This window comes from Xiphias gladius, chromosome 3, assembly GCF_016859285.1.
Source record: "Xiphias gladius isolate SHS-SW01 ecotype Sanya breed wild chromosome 3, ASM1685928v1, whole genome shotgun sequence".
In the NCBI taxonomy this organism is placed as follows: Eukaryota; Metazoa; Chordata; class Actinopteri; order Istiophoriformes; family Xiphiidae; genus Xiphias; species Xiphias gladius.
In genome coordinates, this window is record NC_053402.1 from 25,174,556 (window position 1) to 25,190,994 (window position 16,439).

A 16,439-nucleotide genomic window follows, 5' to 3' on the forward strand; every position below is an offset into this window, starting at 1 on the left:
TCCACACACACCTTCAGCACACAGCACGACAGTCATGCAGTGCATGTGCAGACATTTAAAAAAAATCCTCCCATCATCACATCAAATCCCATCATCCCCTGCTGTGTGAACAGGTGTGAAAAGGAGCGTGAGCATCGTGCTCGTCTGGAGGCGGAGCTTAGCAACCTGAGGCTGCTGGAAGAGGAGCTGAAGGTCCACAAACTGCCAGAGCTGCAGAGTCTGCTGAATGATCAGACGCGACAACTGAGGGAGCTGCAGCTGCAACACCAACAGGTAAAACAATTTTTAAAAACTCACCTGCATTATTCAGACAAACCACCTGCAGCTATGTCACGTTTCCTGTCTTCCTGCGCAGGATATGCAGGGTCTCCTGGCCCTTGTGTCAGCGGGCGTCACCGTAGAGATACAGAGAGCTGAGTCGACAGACCTGATCCAGCAGCTGGACGGCCTGAGACAGACGAGTGTAATGCTGCTCAACAAGAACCAGAATGAGTTCTGGTTCGATGCCCAGGTAGACAAACATCCACAACACGCTGTTATTTTGAAATAAAGGAAACATGATTGAAGAGTGGAAGATTTTCATCATGTAAAACAGCATTTCACCAGGTGTGTTGTGTTCAGGTGTCTGCGTTGAGTTCTCCAGAGGTGACCTTTGGCCCCCCAGAGGTCGTCCAGGCCGAGCTGCTGGAGCTGAGAAGAACGGCAACCAGCCTGGAGGAAGAGCTGACGCAGCTGCAGACCCTGGTTAGATGCAACGATTACTACTGCACTTTCTGTGAAAGACAACACCTCCAATATAATAACAACGTAAAGACAAATCTTTGTCCTATTGTTATCCGAAAGTAAAGTGGTGTAGCAGAAACATCTGGGTCCCGTACATCAGCGGTCTGAGTGGACCCTCTTCCCTTTGAATACATCCATCGTCACGTCAGTACAAACAACTGAATCGACAAGCAAACACATGCGCCTGTGCTGGTGATCAGGGTCGTCAGTAATGACCTGTTCATAACGCTTTTAAGAAACACAAGGATTGAGAAAGGATTACTGTGTCGTAGCCCTGAATCCACTAGTGGAGAGAAATAATCGGCACCTATTCTGATATTTGATTAAACATTTTACTTGTTTTTCAACCAAAGAAAGTGAAAAACATGCGCACACTACTCGGGTTCCAGCTTCTCAAATGGCACGATTTGCTTCTTTGTCACAGGAAAATGAAAATCTGGGACTGTTGGTCGGACAAAACAAGACATTTGAAAACGTCACTTTGGATACTGTGAAGCTGGGATCAGCACTGTCTTCATCATGTGACATTTCATACACAAAACGATTAAACAACAGATCAATCAGTTATGAAAATAACCGTTAGTTGCAGTATTACTTTGTTACACATTACATGTTTTATTTGTATTCCCGAGGGTCTTTTCCTTTAAGACGCAGAGCGTTCGATAAGAAAATTCACACCATTCTCATGTATGTGTCACCAGATCAAACCCTGCTCACAGCGCTGAGCTCATGGAAAGATTACCCTTGTGATACAGGTCAAAGAGTCAAGCGCGGTTAACGTTTGATTTATGTCATTTGGCTGCAGTAACAGTAAGCAGTAGCTGTGATGGCCGAGTGGTTAAGGCGTTGGACTTGAAATCCAATGGGGGTTCCCCGCGCAGGTTCAAACCCTGCTCACAGCGCTCAGCTAATGTTCGTATCTGTCAGTTTGCTTTAGATTCCTATATATAGAAATATGTTTAAACCTCTGGTGCTGCCTCCCCCTTTCAATTCCATGATGGGTCATTCTTGATTCTACCACCACATGGTGACTTTAAAAAAAGGGTGTCAGATATGTACTCATCCACACGGACTTAATTTTTGAAAATCTGTGTGAAAACCTGGATTTTGTAGGTCGCTAAATCATGATTTACTGAGCCATGGTACGTGTGCTGTGATGGCCGAGTGGTTAAGGCGTTGGACTCGAAATCCAATGGGGGTTCCCCACGCAGGTTCAAACCCTGCTCACAGCGGTTCTTTGCTTGAAAGACTCATTACTGTGCATTTATTTCTACCAATGCAAATCTAATATATACTCATACAGTACAATTGACCAGTTTACAGGTAGGTCTGCAATGTAAGCCAAATCCATTGCAAATTTAACCTTACATTGTAAATACAGAACTTGATGTGTAGTTTAAAGTTCTCAATAAAGCTGCAAGAGAAGGACTATCCTCTACATAACACTAACATGCAGCATTATATATCTTTTTGTCTGTGTAGAACATCCTGCTGGAGGACTCTGGTCTGGAGCAGACTGAGTCCCTCGTCCAGCGGCTGGCAGTCCTGCAGCAGAGAGCAGACGGTCTGTGCGGAGACCTGGAGTCAGTGCTGCAGGCTGCAGCTCAGCAGGCTGCAGATCATCAGGCCCTGCTGGACATCAAGAATGGGCTTGAGACCGAGATGCAAGACTACAAGAGACTGCTGGATGGACTAAGGCGAGAGGGGTACGAGCTAACGATAATGGAAACTTCTGACTCTCTTAGGCAGAGGAAGCCGAAAGGTTGCATAAAGTTTTATAGTTACAAAGCCTTTATTTAGTTTTGCATATTGGATTAAAACACCAACCATTTCAAACCTCACATGGCCTTTCTCAGGGAAGACACAGTAAAAACAGACTGATTACACCTGCTGCTCTTTATAGACAATACACAAGAAAAATAAATTTTATTCCCTCAGGTAATAAAATGACCAACAAACACAATGAAAACAACTATCAGACTGCAGACTTTTCAAACCAATCTGCATCTATACACTTGATGTTCACTGTGATGGATTATATAACTCAAACACATTTCAGGACTGGAAATAAATGAGAACGCATTTGAAAATGGTCAGCAAAAAAGTTAAGAATGCATTCGGTAATTTGTAGTTAAAGAGCTACAGCAAAAAAACACTGGTATGTTCTGGAAAACTTCCTAGGAAATTATTAAGAAATTACAAGACCCATAATTTAAAGCATTACCCAGATTTGTTTCATGCCTTTTTGCTTTGAAGAATAATGTCAGCTTTGTTCTTGCCCTTCTTCTTGTCTTTTTATGTTCAAACAGAGTTTCAAGTCTTCACTTAAACTCCATGCCTACCATCAGGTCTTTCTGTGCTTCAACCAGACCTGCTGCCTCCAGAAAAGTCACACCGGACAGAGTAGTCAGTGTTCAGGGAGGAAATCTTTGGATGGTGGAGGTTCAGACTTTCTCTGGAGGCCACGTCAGCACTGTCAGACAAACACCTGTAGTTACCCGGCTTACAGAAACACTGACCACAAACCAGTCAACCAGGATCCAAAGTAAATATTCAAAGAGCTCACCACTGACATCGATTAACAATTCAAATCTGACTGACTTGAGAACAGGAGCTCTTCCCCAAAGGACCGGGTGGGAATCCATCCACGTGGCTCAGATCAGCCAAGGTTTAGACAAAGGAGCTATCTTCAAAGCTTCTAATATGGAGATAAATCCTACAACAACGGGGATCACCATGTTGGTTTCTGACACACAATCCGCAAGGAGAGCTGGTGTTCAAACTGAACCAGAGACCTTTATTTCCAAACAAACTACCAAAGAAGCTGGTTCACAGGATAATAAAACTTGGCCACACATTCAAACAGAGCTCACCAAAACCATTCCTGGTGCAGAAACTGAAATAAAGCAAGGACCACATTTTGAAACACAGACAACCACATCTGATCCCCGCAAACAAACTGCTGCAGAGTTAAAGAAAGAGAAAGAAACTACGATTTTAGCTGTAATGGATCACATTGAGGGCTCCATCCAAGCTACAAAACCAGATCCTGCACAGGTTATGTCTTTAAAGTTGGAGATTCTATCAGAAACTGTCGGGGATAGAGATGAAATTGCCCTCACACCATTTGAGGTGTCTGGATCCCACCGTCCTAGGTCTGAGGGGGCTCATGGTGAGTTCTCCAGTGAGGGGACCCTGGCGGATGACAAGGATGTAGAAAGGCAAGTAAAGAAGGTAGACGAAGAAAAACTAGGAGTAGAAGGTTCTTTGCTTGTCACAAGGTTTGATCAGAATACAGCATTTTCCATTACGTCCAACAGCAAACAAAACGAAGTCAAGCAGGATGCAAATACAAGGTCCACCATTGCAACTTCTTCATCCAGTAGCCCACTCAGCAACAGCAACCTTGAGAGTAAAACTACAAGTACAGAGATTTTGAAAACAACAGAATTAGAAATGAATAAAGGGAAAGTAGTCAACAGTCCCCATGATACCAGAGAGGTAAAGGTGGCCCCTATTGAGTCGGTTAATGTAGCAAGTCAAGAAGCATTGTTGAGTACCAAAAAGTCAAAAGAGGCTACAAGTCTAACAGATTCTGGGGTGGCTATGAGTTCATCTGACCTTGAAGAGCTTCTGAGTCCAAGTATAACAGATGTATTCCTGAGCCCAATAAAAACAGTTGCATGCTTGAGTCCAGAAATATGTCTGAGCCCAGTTGAGACAGAAGTGTTAATGAGCATGAAAGATCAAGTATTTTGCCCAGTTGATCTAGAAAACCATATCAAAAGTCCTGATTCGTTTCTGAGTCCAGAAATGTATCCCAGTCCAAATGACTCAGACACATGTTTGAATCCAGTCGGGACTAAGGGGTGCCTGAGTCCAAATGGTGAAGAAGAAGAAGAGGAAGCATGCTTAACTGAGGCAAATGCACACGTGAGACTAGTCGAGAAATACATTCTCTCAATAAAAGAGGAATGCAAGTCCTTATCATTTAGCGGAGAACGAGCTTTGCCAGAAGAGGGCAGAAATAGTAGAGTCACCATTTCAGGGAAAGATGGGGAGAGTTTGTGTTATGGATCATTCAAAGGTAAAGAAGGAAGAAGAGATACTCTTAATAGTACCAACATCAATTCTAGACCAACCAGTCAAGACAGCGACCTTCAGCAGAGCACCAGTCTGGGAAGCTTGGAGATGGGAGGTCCAAGTGGTGGTAGTATTGCATACAAAGAAGAGCAGCTTGATTTTGGAGGCCTGTATCGGAAAAGTGTAAGAGATTCAAGAAGTCCTGGAGATAGGTACAAAGATATGAGCAGCACTGCAGATAACAAGGATGTCCAGAGACAAGATGGCAGTCCAGGAGGCCAGTATGGCTCAGACGACCAGAAAGAGACTGCCAGTATGGGTAGCGGTGTGGCTAGTAATTCAGGAGGTATGGCTGCTAGCAACAGTGGAATGGCTAGTAATCTTGCAGCTAGTTGTAGTGGCACGGCTGCCAATTCATCAGGTACAGACAGTTGTAATGCAGAAGCTGCTGCTACAGCAGGAGTAGGGGGAAGATTCAGGTGTGGCAGTGGAGAATTGATGGTTTATGGATGCAGTCTTAGACCTAAAAGCAGTCTGGATGCCTGCACTAGTTTACCCAGCAATGGGAACAAAGAAAGCCCATCAGTGGCCACAGACCCTGTGACAAGCCCCCCAGAAACAGGGAGATTCTGCAGGAGAGGAAGTGGAGAGTGGATGTTTTATGGAGGCATTCTTGGACATAAGAGTAGTGTGGACAATGGAGTTAACTTACCCATCACAGGCAGTGAAGAAAACCCATCAGTGGCCATGCTCCCTGCGACAAGTCGACACGGGCCAGGGCGGTTTGGCAGCATAGGAAGAGGGGAGTGCATGGTTGACGGTCCCAGTCTTAAATCTACGAGCAGCCTGGCTGGCAGTGATGGTTTGCCCACTGTAGGAAATGAAGAATGCCCACCAGCGGTTACCCAACTGGCAACAAGCCCACCAGAAAAAGGGAGGTTTGGCAGAAGAGGAAGTGGAGGTTGGAGAGTTTATGGTGGCATGACTGGACGTATGAACAGCCTGGCTAGTAGCGATAGCTTACCCAGTGCAGTGAGCGAAGACAGCCAGTCAGTGGCCCCACAACTAGCAACAAGCGCACCAGTTGCACAAGAAGGAGGGAAGTTTGGCAGTAGATGGAGTGGGGAGTGGAGAGTTTATGGTGGCAGTACTGGATGTTTGAATAGTGTCGGTAGTGCAGACAGGGTCAGTGATAATGATGGCCATGTGATCAGTGCGCCAAGTAGTGCTAGGAGCTGTGGCAGGCTCAGCTCAAGTAGTGTCGTTAGGCGCGGCAGCAGCGTAGGAAGTGGTGGTAAGTTAAGTAGCTCAGGTAGTGGAGGCAGACTCAGCAGCTCACCTATCAGCCACAGGATTAGCAGCCCTGGGAGAATGGCTAGCAATGGCAGTGGTGAATGGAAGCCTGTTTACGGCTCAGCTAATGGACGCAGGAGCAGTGTAGGGAGTGCAGGCCGATCGAGTGGAGGAAGGACAACCAGCAGCCAAAGAGCCCCGAGCCCTGGGGGGAGGATGAGTGTCAGCGGGGGTAGCGGTGGGTGGTTGAATAGTTCAACAGCAGGTGGGAATCGCATTAGCAGCACCGGGAGTGGGTTGAAACTCAGTGGCTCAGGTAGCAATGACAGAATCAGTAGCCAAGCTGGAGGAAGGACCAGCAGCTCCTGTGGGTCAGGGAGGACCAATAGCACGGGGGGGAAGGTCATCAGCAGCAGGGACTGGACGATCAGGAGCACTGGCAGCGGAGCCGCAAGCACCAAGGAGAGAATCAGTGTTTGTAAGATGGCAGCGCTGTCGATCTCAGCGGCGGGAAAGGAGAGAAGTCAGGAGAGACAAAGACAAGCTCAAAGGTCTCAGCAACAACAACAACTGACTGCAGGTGAGAACAGGTGGTTTTCAACAACAACAACAACAACAACGGCCACAACATGTCAGAAAAAACCCCACCAATGAGTACATACGTGCAGTTTGCGTTTTGGTTTAATCTGCTCTCTGTCCTCTCTTGCAGCTACCTCTCCTCTCATTCAGCGTTGGTTGACCACAGGCGTCGGGGACATGAGCGCCGATCCTCATGGCCTTGAAGACATCATGCGTCTCTGATTGGTTAACTGGGAAGGAGCGGAGTGACATCATGTGTTAAGACTGCCGCTAAAACACCAGAACACATATACAAGTAAGAACAAGGAGAAATACAGACATCAAATACAGTATAAAATGATGATGCTGAGAGCTGGTTATAGTCAGTTTTTATTTTAAAAACTAGGAATGCATTGTGTTTGTTTCAAATGTAATTTTGTTTGAAATTATAACATTCTACGAACACTCAGGTGGAAATCAGATTATACTGTTATAATGACGTCTTTCTTCGTAGTCAGCAGTTCATTTTCTTTGTCTCTGTATTTTCTGAGCTGTTGTTGGAAAAGCTGACTACACATGTTGAGAACGTTTTAAATTGTGTGGTGTTACCTTTTAAAATCTCCTGGTTTTATATCTGGGTTTTTATTATTACATTATGATCACTTCCTTCAGTATTCATCCCTCTGTTTGACTGGTATTCCTTTTTATATTCTACATGTCAGTTCTTTAAACGTAAAAAACCTGAAGCTTTACTTTACTTGGAAATTTTCAATTTTAATCTCGGGTCATGTAGATTTTACATGATCTAACTTTGTGGTGTCTGACATTTCTGTTTGCATCCGTCATCGTGATGTCGGTCTCTGTCTTAAATATCACATCTGATTTGTAAATTTGAGCCTGAGAATAAAGCTGATAGATAACCTATGTCCTGGTTGCCATAAATTTATTTTGAAATGATAAACTTTATGTGAAAGGCAGGAGGAACTGTCTCAGTGAAGTAATGAGAACGACACCTATGAGCAACAAGAAACACCTTAAAACTCCTCAGATCCAGAAGTGCAGCGTGTTAAGAACGTCTTTTTACCCACGGAGCCCCGAAATTTGTAGGTAACATCATCCCTTACACTCTCTATTGTTGCTTCAACCTCTGATAAAACCAGGAGCTGCATCCTTTGCAACTGTCTAAGTGAAACCTAACTTCCTTGAATAAATCTTTTGTCCACTTTAAGAAAACCGAGACTCTGAAAATGTCTGATGAATATCTGAAAACGATCATGTTGGTAAAACCTTAACAGGCTTATTTTGAGCAAACATGAGGCTTGGGTTTAAAAGGACTGTTGGACCAGCAGGTGGCAGCGGAGTCAAAATCAAATTAAACCAAAGTCTAAGCAGAAACTTTTAGTGTCGCAGAAACTCGCTGCCTATTGGATAAAGCGTTCAGTCAACAACGTTACACCACCAGTCGGACAAATGCTGAGCCGTATAATGAGCTCGCTTTAATCCATACCGTAACCACCTGTTACTGATGAATCTTCAGCAGACATGGGAAAAGGTTGTGTTCAGTGTGGTGATCTCTCCAAGGTGTGTGTTAGTGGAGGGGTGTTTGTTTCCCCCTTCCTGTCTGAGATTAAAACCAACACTCAGTCCACAACACAACTACGCCCATAAAACCATATAAATGGTTTGAATCTAGTTGTTTGTTTGGACAGGAGGCGACTTCTTTGGTGACTAATGGGAGGATTTCAGGAAAAGAAAAGAAAAAAGATGTGTCCCTTCTACAGGTGGTCTGTAGGGGGCAGTAAACACTGCGGCTTTGTGTGAGCTCGACGTTTCCACGGTGAAGGAGAAGCTGTTCCCTCACCTGTGCAGGTGCAGTTGGCACAGACAGGTGTCTGTGCCCAGTGGAGCAGCCAGGACTGAACCAAAGTGAGTCCTGTGGTTGCAGGACCAAGACGGTCCAGCTGGACATTAACAAGAGAGTAAACTTTATTTATACATGTCACAGTAGAACGATGCTAAGACAATAAAAACAAACTGTCAAACAAGTGTCATCAAGTTCCAAGCTGCTGGACAGAATAAAGATGTTTGTTTTTTATTTCAGACCGTTAAAAATCTGTCCGCAGTATCCAAAGGTTTTTTTTACAAATGTCAACAGTGTTTACAGTCCTATGCGAGGTGTCCACATGGCCTATATATCACTGTAAATGTGTCCTTAGTGAAGACAGACCTTACTAAAGGCATCCACGGTGTCTTCAGGTCGTTTGTCCCATATAAGATAGGTCCAAAGTTCAGGTCCGGTCCGGAGATCAGAAGTTTGGTCCCTTTATTTTAAGGTGTCACAATAACAATGGACAGACCACATTAACAAAACAATTTTTTTTTAAATTAAAAAAAATCCCAGAAACACTCGATTATCAGAGACAGGACAAGACTAAAGGCTTTGTTTCAAAGTTGTAGATGATGTTTGGCAGGACAGACCTATAAACAAACCTGTCCCTGACTGACCGAGTCTGACGGGGGTTTCCGACCGTGTCCGTTTGCCTCTACACATGGGATTTGTTACAACAGCAGACTGATGCTTAAACTGCTCCTATAAAAGCTTCGGTTTGTCGCTGTTTTAAATAAAAGATCCGATCATATGTCATAATCACAGTCGTATCTTTAGTGGCAGCGGATTCCTGACTGGTGACGTAATCACACCTTTGAATCGATCGGGTGTTTCATCTGTGATCGATCTTTCCGCCGTCTCCTGTCTGTCAAATCCGTCACAATGGACCAATCAGGCACTGATCAATGATTCACGACCCTCCACCGCGGCCTCTCCTTCCTCAGGTATGTAAAGGGTCAAAGGTCGCGCACAGCCCGCAGAGATAAACACTTCAACCGAAACAAGGCGCGTCTGTCTTCAACACACAGTTCAGCGCGTGACCAAAAGTATGTGGATTTTTTTCTTTTGAACTTTAGTATCCCAGCGGGAAACAGCTTTTCAGAATAGAAGAACAGCAAAGAAGTAGAGACAATTAAGAGCAATAAAGAAGTGCCGAGACTCAATATCAGAAACCAATGCTGGTCTAAAAACTTCACCGGACACTTTTACAGGAAAGCGTCTGACTTATAATGTTCTGGTATATGTCCTGAATAAAGCCGCAAATGCGCGATGCACAAGACGCGCACAGACCACGCCATGCCATTAAACGGTTGCATTGTGGGTCACGTAGGCGTCGGGATTTTGACAAGGAAAGACCAATCTGTGGAACATCAAGAGACGATAGTCTGACGGTGTTGAAGGGTAAATCTCAGAGCTGCTAACGTGACTGGAGGCTCTTAGTCCGGTTACGTGTGGTTTTGTTAGGACTAAGTCGTTGATTTTAAACAAAGGCAGGGAGACACAGTTCAGTACCAGAGGCGTTGGAGGATCCGGAAACCGCTCAGCTCTGCAGTTTGGCAGATTTGCGGTTTGGCAGAGTAGCAGCTTGGAGGTTTTCCCTGTGAGTTGCAGCGGCTCAGCGGGGATTGTGACGACAGGCAGCCGTGGTTTGATTGGTTTGCTTGGCAGCAGTTTGGAAGCGGAGCGGAGAAAGTTGTGGCAGAGTCAGATAGTCCTGCTGCCCCCCTCCCCCCCAGTGCTGGCCATTCAATTTCAATTCAACTTTATTTATCCTCGTAAAGACGGTTGTATGCAGCAGCTCGCCCCACCTGACCGAGTGGCAGCCTCGAAAGGGGAAGTAGTAAGGATCCCTGTGGAACCCCATACCTTAGCGGAACCAAAGCTGACTTACAAGTTCCCCATTTCCACACAGGATGACCCGCCTGAACTCTCAGCGGTTCCTCTGGATTTTCGGAACCTTAAACCTCAAACCAAACCTGAAATGCCCGCACGGTCGATTACAATACTGTGAGCACCAGCGTCGCGAGCTGCAGACACGTCCAACGGGACTAGTTCAGAGTGTCGACCAAAAGTCGGCGGCTAAAAGAAGAGATTTCAAACGTTAAGGAGTGTGTGCTGTGCTAGGGTCCGGTATAGCGCACACTCCCATCGGCTGCGGACAATCCAACACTGAGCTTCGTCGTGGTTCCCACTTTGCTTTCATTATCGTGAGAAGACACAACAGAACTTAATTCAACATGTTTTAAAAACAGCTTCTGGGTTTTCTTCAGATCTGCAAAACAAAGGAGTCTCTGGAGAGAAACAATGCATGCTGGGACGTCTGCTAATATGTTAATCGTGTTTCTTCAGAAACTTCACGTGATGAAGTCGAGGGAAGTCTCAGCAGTTCAGTCAGTCAGCTCATCGTTTCAAATCAGAAGAGGCCTGAAAATGAAAACTACACGTCTTAAGTTGAAGTAACTCAAATGAATACAACTTGCAAATTTATATTGAGCTGATGAGAAAAGACGAGTCGGTTCCTCTGAATTTCTTCATGACTCTTCGCGCACGACAAAACAACACATGGAAGCAGCGCATGAGCCGTGATGCATAAAAAACCCCCGACAAACCTCCTTTAGAGGAGCTGAGGTGAATGTGGCTCGGTCACACACCAAATAAATATAAATAGATACACGCCACATAATAGGTGGTGTAGGTTACTGGGTCCTCTGCCGTTATGCAACCAAATACTTTACACTGGGAGGGTGTGTGCGTGTTTGCGAAGGACAGGTTTTTTTTCTCCATAGCTCACATATTGGAGGCTCTGTTCCAACAGGCCTCTGGGAAATACCAGTGATAACGCACAGCGAGGTTCACTCATGCATGAACACACACACCTGTCACTCCGACAACCTTAAGGAGCTGTAATACGGTTACGAAACCTGGACCCGGAACAAACACAACATGTTCCACTTTTCTTTCCATCTGAAAGTGTTTTCAGGATCAATCAATAAAATAAATGCTTAATGTTTTACACCAGCAATCAGACACGAGATTCATGATCAAAGAGATGCAGTTAAACCCGCTAAAGTTTGGGGAATAATGGGCTTGTAATTACTGCTGACATCCTGCTGGTCTTTCTACTGCAGAAAATCTCTTATTACTCCGAGAGGAGCAGCGCTCATGTTCTGGTGAGTGGGGAATATCGTGGCCAATCAGAGTTTATTATTCAGAAACTCCCAGCTTCCCATGTCCCCACAGGATCTCCGGAGCTCAGCCAGAGTGACCGTCGGGTTCTTGGTCACGTCTCCTACCGAGGCCCTTCTCCCGCGACTGCTCAGGTTGGCCGGGCGGCCAGGTTTAGGAAGAGTCCTGGTTGTTCCAGACCTCTTCCATTGAAGAGCAATGGAGGCCACTTTGCTCTTGGGAACCTTCGATGCAGCAGAATTTTTTTTTTTGTAGCCTTCCTCAGATCTGTGTCTTGACACAATCCAGTCCCTGAGCTCTGCAGGCAACTCCTTCGACCTCATGTCTTGGTTTTTGCTCTGATATGCATTGTCAGCTGTGAGGCCCCATATATACAGGCGCTTTACAGATCATGTCCAGTGATTGGATTTTACCACAGGTGGACTACAGTCAAGGTGTAGAAACACCTCAAAGATGATCCTGAGAAATGGGAGAAACCATAGCAAAGAGTCTGAAAACTTACGTCAATGTGATGTTTCGGTTTTTCCTTTTTAATAAAATTAGCTAAAAAGTTCCGTTTTTGCTTTGTAATTAATGGGTATTGAGTTTAGATCGATGATTTTAGCATCAGGCTGCAACAAAATGTGAAAAAAATTGAAGGGGTCTGAAAAAACCTTCTGAATGAACCTTTACACACATTGTAGTTGTTCGAGCCGGAACGGGACAAACACACACTGTTGACACAAAGTTGGAAGGACACTGTTGTCTAACATATTGCATGCTGGAGCATTTAGTTTTCCCTTCACTGGACCTGAGGATCCCACACCAGGAAAAACCAAACCCAGACTAGAGTATTTTAAAGTATGTGGGCATCCACTTAGTTTTGGTTAAATAGGTTACTTGAGATTACACCTTCATCTGTTTTCCAAAAAAAAAAGGACTAAAATATGTTGGTATTTCTAGCCGGTTAAAAAAAAAGACTTCCATAAAATTCATTAAAAATTGACTGGAGTTTGGTGGAAAGATGCCATTTTCCAAACCAGCCTCAACACCCAGAACTGACAAAACAAAACAAAACAAAACAAAACAAAACAAAACAAAACAAAACAAAACAAAACAAAACAAAACAAAACAAAACAAAACAAAACAAAACAAAACAAAACAAAACAAAACAAAACAAAACAAAACATGTTGATAGATTTCATTTAAATTTGGTAAAAATTTAATGGAGTTTGGTGGAAAGATGCCATTATCTAAACCAGCTATTACACCCAGGACTGACTAAACAAATCAAAACATGTTGAAAGCTTTCACTTAAATATGGTAAAAGTTTAATGGAGTTTGGTGGCCAGATGCCCATTTCTGCAACAGAGCACTGTTGAACATATTTTGTTTTTATTTTTTCTTTGTATACTTGTACAGACTTTTTGCATGTGGAGGCTGTGCAGTCTGCAGGAAACCTCCACCATATGAGCCGCTGAAGACAGGTGAGGTGGCAGCAGATGTGTATTCCATGAACAGGTAGAACGTACAGAACAGCGGCAGACGTGTGTGATGTTGGCACGAACAGACCTTATTGAGTAACACAACAGATTCTCATCAGCTTCAGAGAGAGGAAACTTGGCATCAGGTGAATAGAAACAGATGTCAGGCTTTATTGTGCTCTGCTTTTCGTGTGTGTGTGTGTGTGTGTGTGTGTGTGTGTGTGCCAGGCGAATATTAAGAAACCAGTAAATCTTCTTCAATACTTCTCTTCTTCTTTTTCTCAGACCTCCTCTGATGATCAAGTCTTAGGAATTAAACCATTAAAATCAGTTTAAATACTGAGTCGTAGCCTGAAGCAGCTTAAATCCAAAATTCATCACTGACTAAACAGAATGTGGCGTTAACTGTTTTTTTCGGATGCCGGCTGAAATGACTGATGCTGTCGTTCTTCTTGTCCTGTCTTCCACTTTTTATCAAGACAATGAGGAAATGTTATTTGTGTGTAATTTTGAATATTATTTATTTTGAATTATATATTTTGAATATATAATTGTGAATATTGTCATAGCTCCAAAGCTCCAAACACTCAACGTGACACACGTGGAACAGTTTCAAGGTTTCAGCAGCGAACACACCTACAGAATATTTACCTCAGAAGCTTCTAGTTTGAATTCTTAAGTGTCCCAAAAAAAGGGAGACCACCGTGTCTGCCAGGAACCAGGCTTTGCTTCGCCTGTACTCCGACTTAACGTGAGGCCCGAGAAAAGTAGCCACAGGTAAGAATCGCCTTGACATTTTTCCTTTTATGGTGAAAATGTGCGGCAGCGGGTCTGAAACAGAGAGGAGGGCAGGCTGGAACAAAACGCAGGATTATCTGCCAGGTGTCGACTATCGGAGCAGCACAGACACAAACCGAGATGAAAAGGAAACAGAAAAACACATTTAGTGAGGAACATGTTCTACAGCAGAAAGAATCAGAGAAAAAGCAAGAAAACTGAAGATGTGGGGTAAAACGGAGAGAATCAAGGCATGCACGCAGTCCAGTATCCTTCCTACTGCTCTAGTGTCCTTCAGGTGTGTTTTGCTTTTATTGTTTTCGGGGGGGAGTGTGTGAGAAGGCAAAGATTGTAGGTTTTAAACCTCGGGCTTTAGCATGGAAGACAGGATTTATGTTCTTAAGCTGCAGCTATGCATCAAGGCGAGCGAGCACGTTGGGAAAGGAGCAGCTCCGGTAAAAGAGACTTCTGCAGCAGCAGCAGCAGAGCAGGGGTTGACAGACAGTTTGACGAGGACCGAGCGGTGACGGCTGAGTGAATGATTGATGGTCCCATAAAGGCAGAAAGGGAGACTGAAGAACATGTACGAGACGGAGAGAAAGCTCGGGGGGACTAGAGGAAAGAATTCAGGCGGCGTCACACCCTGAGGAGGAGGAGCAGGCATCTTGAGAAGCTTTTGTATGAAGCTTCCGTCTGTGCAGACCCTACAGTTATATCCTCTGAAATACAGCCGCTCTTTGGGAACTCACTTCGGTGCAGAATTTCCACTTGCACGTTTATGTTTTGTAAACTTGTCTCAGACTGCGGTGAAACAAAGTGCCACTCGATTTGTGGTTTTTCCCGCACGCGACGTGTGTTGCCCATCACGCAGAGAATCTGCTCCAGTTTCACACCGACGTGGTGATGTCGGGTGCAGAGACGCGGGCTGGTGTCCATCTGCACCTCGCCTATGGTTCCATGGTAACCATACGGGCAAACACACACATGTTCGTGGGAGTCCAGCAGCCCCTTGCACTTCCCTCCGTTCTCACAGGTATCACCGTGGCAGACGGTGACGTTTCGGGATCCATGGACCGAGATCTTGCTCTGGGAATCGCCCCGCTTACAGTCGAAAGTCCAAAGTGGTTTTGGGACTTCAGCAGGGTCGTCTTTGTAACTGGTGTGCACCGGTGAGCTTAATCCAGGTGATGATCTCAGGTCATGTTGGCTCTGCAGGGTCCAGTTTTACCCCCTTGTCCAGAGACTCCTGCTGCTTTCATGTTTGTCAGTCCTCTCAGAAAGATGCCCGAGATCCTGAAACCTGGTCCTGACCAGGTACCAGCCCCTCCTTCTGTGGCACGTTAGCAGGTGGCCATTTTATTCCCCTGCAGAACCACTCCACGTTAAATCGGTGATTATTTCTACCAGGTTTGGTTTATAACAACATCCCCCGGCTGGTGACACCGAGGAGTCTCATCTCCGGTTTTTCTTCAGAAGTCAAATTTTCACATTTCTGTTGTAGAAGAAAATCCACTCGGTTCACGGAGACCACGGCTGCTCTCCTCTTTTAAAGAAATTCTGACTTTTCACATCGACAAACAAATGAGCACAACAGCCAATCAAACCGCAGCGTGGTAACAGGTAATCGGCCCCACCTGGCTGTTTTCATTACCAGAGACTGTGGACATGGATCAGTTGATGTTGTCCCCACGTACAGACCCCTCCAGCCAAGAGCGATTAAAAGACCTTTAAAACTCTCCTATCAGACGCCGAGCTTCAACTGTAGAATAATGATCATCAACAGCAGAATTTATCCAGAATTATATCGATTTCTGACTCCGGGCCAATAAACCCACTTTGTTCTGCTGCGGCAGAAAAGGCTTTGACCCAAATGATCCATCGCCTCCATACAAACTGTACGTGTCCTGCACATGTACGTATTCCTTAAAACCTAATGACAAATTAGAGGTGATAGGACCTGGCGTAATGCGACAAAATGCAGCTGTGTAGATGGTTTTTCCCCCCAGGTCCCTCAGCAGGTCCACACAGGCCTGATAGCCACACAGCTGCCTCACTTTAATAGAAGAAGACCCGTACCAGCTGAGGTCTGAAGTGCATCTGTAACGACGGTAGTAAAGGTTAAGGTGATCGGTCATTTTCTGGTGTGGGCTGTTGGACGTCAGACAACAGGAGCTGTGTTAGTTAAAAACACAACCAGCCGCTGGTGGCGGGAGTCGATCAGCTGCACTCATTGTTTTAAATGTAAACCGCCGCCAGCACCGCCAGCACCGCCAGCACCAGCAGCACCAGCAGCACCAGCAGCACCGCCAAGGCTCGGCTTTCATTCCTTTCATAGCTCCTCGTCCGTCACAGTGGACGAGGAGAGACGAGGGGATTAAGTATCAAGTTATACCACAGCCTCGGGTCCC

General features: G+C 45.1%; 2 non-coding genes across 2 annotated transcripts; both read left to right on the forward strand.

Moving 5' to 3' along the window:
* Positions 1-1,603: 1,603 nt before the first annotated feature.
* On the forward strand, positions 1,604-1,685 carry trnas-uga. Its single transcript has one exon. It is a non-coding gene; the product is annotated as a tRNA-Ser (tRNA).
* A 248-nt stretch (positions 1,686-1,933) lies between these two features.
* Positions 1,934-2,015, forward strand: trnas-cga. The gene has a single exon. It is a non-coding gene; the product is annotated as a tRNA-Ser (tRNA).
* Positions 2,016-16,439: the final 14,424 nt, after the last annotated feature.